General features: G+C 38.7%; 1 pseudogene; it reads left to right on the top strand.

Annotated features, from left to right (window-relative positions):
• The first annotated feature begins 647 nt into the window (after positions 1-647).
• Positions 648-7,614, top strand: LOC102433120 (annotated as a pseudogene).
• Positions 7,615-7,967: the final 353 nt, after the last annotated feature.

Here is a 7,967-nt window from a genome sequence, read left to right as displayed (position 1 = left end):
ACATGCTGAAAACTAAAAACAGAGCGAAATCTTAAAAATAGCCAGAGGTGAAAGGTAGGGACAATAAAGAGGGAGATAAATCACATTCAGAATAGCAACAATTACAACTGTAGGTGTAAGAAAGAAACACGGTATCCAGAAGATGATGGAATGATCTTTGAAATGCTAGAAGAAAATAGTTGCCAAATTCTAGACCTAGAAAAATATATTTTAAGTGAAGTTCAGATAACGTATTTAGTCAAATCTATTGCTATATAGCAATATAGCATAGCAGAGAAAATTGTAAATATTTGTTTAAAAAGTTATTTCTGCAATTCATGTTTTTCTTCTAATGTATATGGCCTCTCCCACTAGGCTATAGACAAGGTCGGAAACCACAAATTATTTTTAAGAGCAACCAACTAATACATCTCATATTTTTTCTTCAATTCAAAACTTTCACCTTTGTCTTCAAATATAAAAAAAGTTGTGCCTAGGAAACTATCTATATATATAAAACCCTAATATGCAAATAGACTGAACAGCAAAACAACCGAACAACCGGTCGCTATAACCTGTGCTGACCACCAGGGGGCAAGTATGGAACATGGCAGGCATCAATAGCAGGTGGCAGAGCGCAGAACATGGCAGGCATCAACTGTAGCGGGATGGTGGAGCAGGTGAGTGGAGGTTACTAAATATTCTTTGCTTCCATGCACCATGGTTCCACCGGGTGCTCGCATCTGCAGCCAGCACTGGAGCCACTGCTCGCACCCGCTGCTGGTGCCCAGTGCTGGTCCTGATTGCTCGGCACCATCAGCAGGTGCAAGCGGCGGCTGCTGGCCCCAATTGCCCCCTGAGGGCATTCCACCTCAACCTGCTCCTGAGGGGTGACTGGGGCAGCAGCCACCCCTCGCACCTGCTGCTGGTGCCGGCCCCTTTTGTTCCATGCTGTCAGTGGGTACAAGTGATGGCTGTGGGAGTGGGGCTGCTGGCGGAGCGGGGTTGTCTCCAGACAGGGGATTGGGGCTGCAGTGTGAGGGGCCAGACGAGGGTGCCAAGGATGGGCCGAGACCCGCCCCTTTGCCCACCACAGCCGTATGGCCCACAGGTCCTTTCAAGGTGCACTAATTCATGCACTGGGCCCCTAGTATTTCTATATAAGTAAACTTCTTTGGTAATTGAAAAGCATGATAAAAATGAATTTAAAGGTCTTACTCTGGTACCACACAGCAGCTGAGGAAGACAGGGACATTCATTGTCTTTCTGCATTATGTTCCTAATGTTCCTGCACGTAACAGAAAATGTTCAAGTGTTTGGTGTGGAGCTGAATAGAGGCATCAATAACTTGCTAGAGATGCATTGCCTGCTGAAGGTACTTTAAGACTGCCTGAAAACCTGATAGCACCTGTCCTGGATAATGACCACAGAGTGTGAAGGGAAGATTGTGGGGCTTTGGCATCAGACAAATCTTTCAGTGGTCTCTTCACAGCCATCACTTTCCAGCTGAATGACCTTACTCAAAGCACTTAACCTCTTTACACCTTGTTTTCTCCATCTTTTAAATGGGAATACTAATACCTACCTCAAAGAGCTATGAGGATTAAATTAGATAATGAATATAAGTTCCAAATACAGTGCCTGACTCATAGTTGGCACCCAAAATAGGCGGTATTGTTTTTATTAAATAGGTATATTGGTCTTTCAGGTACAAGAAAAGGAGTGAATGGCAAAGTACTAAGTGGGAAAAAGTTGGTAAGTCCATTGTCACTCAAAGATGATGAAGAATGGGGCTGGGCACCAACAAAGTAACATGGTATTTATGCATGCTGATTTCCCTCTTCTGCAAGCTGTGAAAGCTGGTTGCCTTAGAGAATGAGTAGTTATTAGCCACCAGTAAAAATAAGCACACTACTGAGAATTTATAGGAAAATGCATTTAATTAAGTGCCATCTGAGCCACCCACACTGTGAACAAGGATTCTGGCAACAAAGGGGTTATTATAGCCAAGTTCCTGCCAAATCTTATTTTCCTAAGTCAGTGTAGTGTGTGTGTGTGTGTGTGTGTGTGTGTGTGTGTGTGTGTGTGTGTGTTTCTTTTCTGACAGAGGCCTGAACAAAGAGTTCCAAGTGGAGTGAGAAAGCCTGATCACCATAGACCAAAAGTCTGCCAAAGTCCAAAGACTGGGAAAAACTTTAAAAATATTTTCCCTGATAGGAGGAAGGGAGTGGGTACCACAGGCAAATTTAAAGTAGAAAATAATAGTGATTAAACCTTTGGGTGAATTCTTTGAGGATGCCAATTAGGTTTATTCATCTTTGAATGTGCCTCCAGTGTGGGGCCTTTGCAAAGTACAAGGTTGTCACTAAGTGCTGGTGGGACTGGATTAGACCGATCACTAGAAAAGACATTAGGTACCCCGTAACATAAACAACCATAACCAATCTAATAAGCACCTGTATGTTTCAGTCACTGTTAAGCACTTCACATGTATTATAAATTTTAATCTTTGCAACCACCCTATGACAACTTTATTTCACCCCAATTTTTAGGTGCAGAAACCCAGTCTTAGAAAAGCAAAAGAGTTTGCTTGTTATCATAGCTCTATCAGTAACAGAGCTGCCTCAAAACAAGGTTGTCTGAATTCAAAGGTCATATGTTACCACTCACTGAGAAAATGGGGCCAAGTTCCAAAAAGTCCACTTTTACATGAATAGGTAACTAAAAAAAATCAATGTATAAGATTAAGCCTGGTCAATAGGGCAATACCAGCCAATATGAGAATAGAGGTCAAGAAACTCAGAAAGATATTTGTCCTGTGTTGGGCAATCACAGGACAGTCTATGTAACAAAAAACTTCAGTGTCATGGGATTAAAAGTAAAAACATTCCAAAAAGTCCATGAGGGCCACGTGTTTAACTCAGCCCCATATTTCCACTAGAGGGGCAGAGTTTACATCTATATCGTTTTACAGCCTCTTGCTTTCTTCTTAGCTTGTAGAAAAACCTGCATGTGCAAGTTGCAATTATAAATTAAAAAGTTTTCAGCTGTGACTGGTTTGGCTCAGTGGATAGAGCATCGGCCTGCGGACTGAAAGGTCCCAGGTTCGATTCCAGTCAAGGGCATGTACCTTGGTTGCGGGCACATCCCCAATGGGAGGTGTGCAGGAGGCAGCTGATTGATGTTTCTCATCGATGTTTCTAACTCTCTATTCCTCTCCCTTCCTCTCTGTAAAAAATCAATAAAATATATTAAATGAAAAACTTTTCAAGTAATTGTCAAATTTTCTTCTAGGTGTCAGATGTAATGACAAAGAGACACAATGATAGAGGTCTTGTTTTCATAACTTATACAAATAGAAAATAATGGAATAGAGATATTCAAAGTACTTAAGTACCAGATACAAGTGCAAATTTATCCCATAGGCATGACCTATCTCCACCACCATCTAGATCTATCATCTATAAACTGAAGACCCCTATATCATTCATAAATATCTCTCCTGAGCTGCAACTCCATATGTCCAGTTAGCTTCCAGACAACTACAGTTATATGTCACAAGCAGTTCAAATCATGGTCTAAATATGTTCTTTCTTTAGTACCCTCTATTCCAGTGAATAGCCCAGGTATTCTCACAGTCATTAGAGCTAGAGACCCAAAGGCCATCTTTGACTCCTCTCTCTCTTTCTCCCTTGACATCCAAGCAGCCACCAAGTTCTGCCAGTTTCATCTCTGTGTATTTCTTGATTTCATTTCTCTCTCTCTTTCCATTCCCAGTGCTATTCTTTGTTCAGCTTATTTTCTCACCTGAAATAAACCAAGCTTCCCTGTCATTCTCCCTGTAGTATTGCTCTCACATAACCCATTCTTCCCTGCATCCAGAGTGATCTTTATAAAATTTAATCTGGTCCTATCATCTCATTAGCAAAGAGCTTTAACTTTTTCTCTAGACACTTCTGTAAAATATCCAAACACTCTCACATGCCATGCAATATTCTTAGTGATCTTTCACCTTCTTATCACTCCTTGCTTGACTCTTAACATTTCTACTTTGCCCTACTATAATCTAATCAAAGCAAATTCTATACCTTATTTCAAATTGTTGTACTCTTATCTCTATCAGTTTTCTAAAGGTTGACCTTTTAGAAACAAACAAATAAACAAAACATTGAAATTCTTTCATCTCTTTCTTACTCATTGCCTGCTAACCCCTTTCTACTCTTATCTCTGGTAACATTTCTTCCAGAAAGTTTGGTCTTAACATCCATCTTTGGTCCTATCATGGTACCCTGTGTTCTGTCATGGTACTTATCTAATTGGGTTATGATAATCTTCCCAACTATGGTGTAACCTTCTAAACAACAGGAATCTATTAAAAATAATAAGTGGTCAATAAAAGTTTGTGGTCATAACATTTTCTCTGCATTTTGAATTTGTTCAACCAATTTCTTGAAATCATTTTAATGAATTGGAATTGCTAGGGCTAATGATATTCAAAGTTTATGTTTTGATTCGAAACTAGCTTGCCCAATTGTAGATGCTCCTCATCAATCTGTCTCCCAGTGTTTATTTATGAGTTCAAACTGCACAACACTGTTCAAAACTGAAAAACATTAGATGTCACTGTTTTTATTCTGTGAGTGTGATATTGCAGAAAAATGATTCTCCTATCACTGTTCAGGACAATCATCATATGTGCTTAATCCTTAATCATCATTTGTATTATTTCATGTTCTTTTTTCCAGTTTCCTTGGATTATAATGCTTCTGTTGCTGGTTTCTAAGAGCTTGTTTATGACTAAAGATGTTAATTATTTCTCATGCATTGCAAATGAAATAGTATGTTTTTTGTTACTATTTTACTGTAGTGTTTTACTTTTTGGTTGTACCAAAGTTGTATATTAAATATAATCATGTTCTGCTTTAAAAAAACTTAAGTTAGAAATACAAGAGAAGAATTTCTTTTCAGACACATTTTAGCAACTATGAAACAGATGATTTAATATATTTTCAGGATTTAAGACTTCAACAGGGAAATGACAAGAATAAAGAGAATCCTGATTTCAAAGATTTAAATAAAATAAAATTAGACATACAGATGCCCAATAGACATGTGAAAAGTTGCTCAACATCACTAATAATCAGAAAAATGCAAATCAAAAGCACAGTGATGTACCACCTCACACCTGTGAGAATGGCTGTCATCAATAAATCAACAAACAAGTGTTGGCAAGAATGTGAAAAGAAGGGAACCCTCATGCACTGTTGGTGAGAATGCAAACTGATGTAACCACTGTGGAAAACAGTGTGAAGGTTTCACAAAATATTAAAAATGACACTTCCTTGTGAATCATCAATTCCACTTCTAGAAATATATCCAAAGAAACCCAAAACACTAATTTGAAAGAATATATGCACCTCCATGTTCATTACAACATTATTTACAATAGCCAAGATATGGAAGCAGCCCAAATGCCCACCAATGTATGAGTCGGGGGAGAGGGGGAGCTGTGGTACATATACACAAGGGAATACTAGTTGGCCATAAAAAATGAAATCTTACATTTTGGGACAGCATGGATGGACCTAGAAGATATTATACTAAGTGAAATAAATCAGACATCTAAAGACAAATACTATATGATTTTACTTATATGTGTAATCTAAAGAACAAAATTAATAAACAAACAAAATAAAAACAATACAGAGAATAGATGGTTGACAGAGGGGCAGGGGTTAGATGAATGGGATGAAAAAGGTAAAGGGCTTTAAAAGTACAAATTAGCAGTTGCAGAATCATCACAGAGATGTAAATTACAGCATAAAGAATATAGTTAATAATATCATGATAACAATGTACAGGGAGGGATAAAAGTGGTTTTAGTTGTGAGTATGTGAAAAACAGAGCTTATTCTTGTATTATTATTAATTCATTGTTGTATTATTTTCTATGTGAACAATTGTAAATCTATTTTTGCTCCACCATTTATGGGGCCAGGTGAGTACTTAAAATATCAGGGGGAACACTTTGTAAAGTATATGCTTGTGTCACAACTATGCTGTATACCTGAAACTAATACAAAATAATATTGAATGTAAACTGTAATTGAAAGAAAAGAAATACAAAATAAAAGAAAGATCAAAATTTAAGTATTTAATTTCCTAAAGATACAAATGGATTCATTAGCTGATAGGTAGATGATTCATTGGTTGGTTGATTAACTGTTAAATAGATAATAAGTAGGTGATAGAAAGATAGATGATAGCTAGATGAATAGATTAATTGATAGAAAGATAATAATTAGAAAGATAGATGATAGATAATAGATAGATGGATGGATAGACAGACAGAGAGATAATTAGATGACACATAGAAAAGGAGGGGAGCAGAGTGGGGAGAAGGAGGTAAAAAAGGAAGGAGCTCAGTGATTGAAGCGTCGGCCCACAGACTGAGGGGTCGCAGGTTGGATTCCCAGTCATAGGTGCGTACCTGGATTTCAGGTTTGATCCCTGGCTTTGGTTGGGGTGTGTGCAAGAGGCAGCCAATCAATATTTCTCTCTCTTGCTCACCACCAAGTTTCTGTCACTACTGTAAGCACAGAACCATGTGCTGGACCTCAAGGTGGCTGCAGATTATGTCACCAACATCTTGGAGGGGATTGACCTGATTGAAAAAAGTAAAAAAACAGCATCCAATGGAAAGGTGTGGGTGCTGACTGTAACACTAAGAAGTCCTAGAGAGATTAATTTAAAACTTAAAAAAAACAATTGTTTTAAAGCCTCTTTAAGCTTGACTTCTTTATTTTATTTTATTTTTTATTGCTTAAAGTATTACAAAGAGTATTACATATGTCTCCTTTTTTTTTTCTCCCCTTAACCTTCCCCTGGCCTCCCCTACCCCCCCCCCCCCAGTGTCTTGTGTCCATTGGTTATGCTTATATGCATGTATACAAGTCCTTCGGTTGATCCCTTACCAACCCCACCACCACCACCAACCCTCCCCGGACTTCCCACTGTGGTTTGACAGTCTAGTCAAGCTCTTAAAGCCAAGTCTGAGGACCTAGAACTGAAGGAATAACAACCTGATCAGCAGAACTAGTAGCTGCAGCAAAGCATCAATAATGGGATGGATGACTCCATTAATAAGAGGTTTGCTATGTAACTCATGAGGACATCTGCAATTGCTTTAACAGTGACACAAGTTGGGCCATTCAGGCACCTTCTGGTACAGAACTGGAGGTCCCTAGTCCAGAAATGGGTCAGAAGAGACAAAAGAAATACCAGATCAATTAAGAGTTATTTGGGCCCCATGCCTGTGCTGCTTATAAATAAAGAGTCCAGTTCACTCAGCCCGTGGTTTTTCCTGTCCCCCCACTGGACAACCTCATGTAGCCCTTCTCTTAACCCTCAACTCCTGGGACTCTGCAGAAGCCCAGTCCCCCGAAACAGAGGCCCTTGGGCAGCCAACCTCTGAAAGGGGCCAGGGCCTCCAGCACACACTGCCACAGACTCGGCTTCAGCATTGATTAGTGTGGATATCATTAATGAGCCCATGTCTTCTGATGTGTTTCCTCTTCTGTGGCTTTCTAATGAAGGAGTGTGTGACCTTTTTGATGTCCAGATACTAAATTATTAGATTCCAAGAAAACTTGGGACTGTTATCTACCTATAACTGTGTAACATTGTAGACTTCCTAATAACCTAAGTATTTATAAAGAACATAACACCTGTTTAGTTTGTGGATCCTGAAGTCTCATTTTCTAATACTTTCTCTCTTATTTCACAAAACTTCAACCATGAAAACTATATCTTACAGAAGGCAGAGAAGTATATGAGCATATTAAAGAGCCACATGGAAGATAGAAAAAAACAGCCTTAAATATGGGAGAGAAGTGCCTCAAAACTTGAGGTATTTCTTTGATATGTAAGAGGAAAGCAACAATATCCACTTGCATTATCTAAAATTATCAGATTACTTATTGTGCAAAC

The sequence above is a fragment of the Myotis lucifugus genome, unplaced genomic scaffold (genome assembly GCF_000147115.1).
Source record: "Myotis lucifugus unplaced genomic scaffold, Myoluc2.0 scaffold_21, whole genome shotgun sequence".
Lineage (NCBI taxonomy): Eukaryota > Metazoa > Chordata > Mammalia > Chiroptera > Vespertilionidae > Myotis > Myotis lucifugus.
This window is presented reverse-complemented; position numbering and strand designations above follow the sequence as displayed.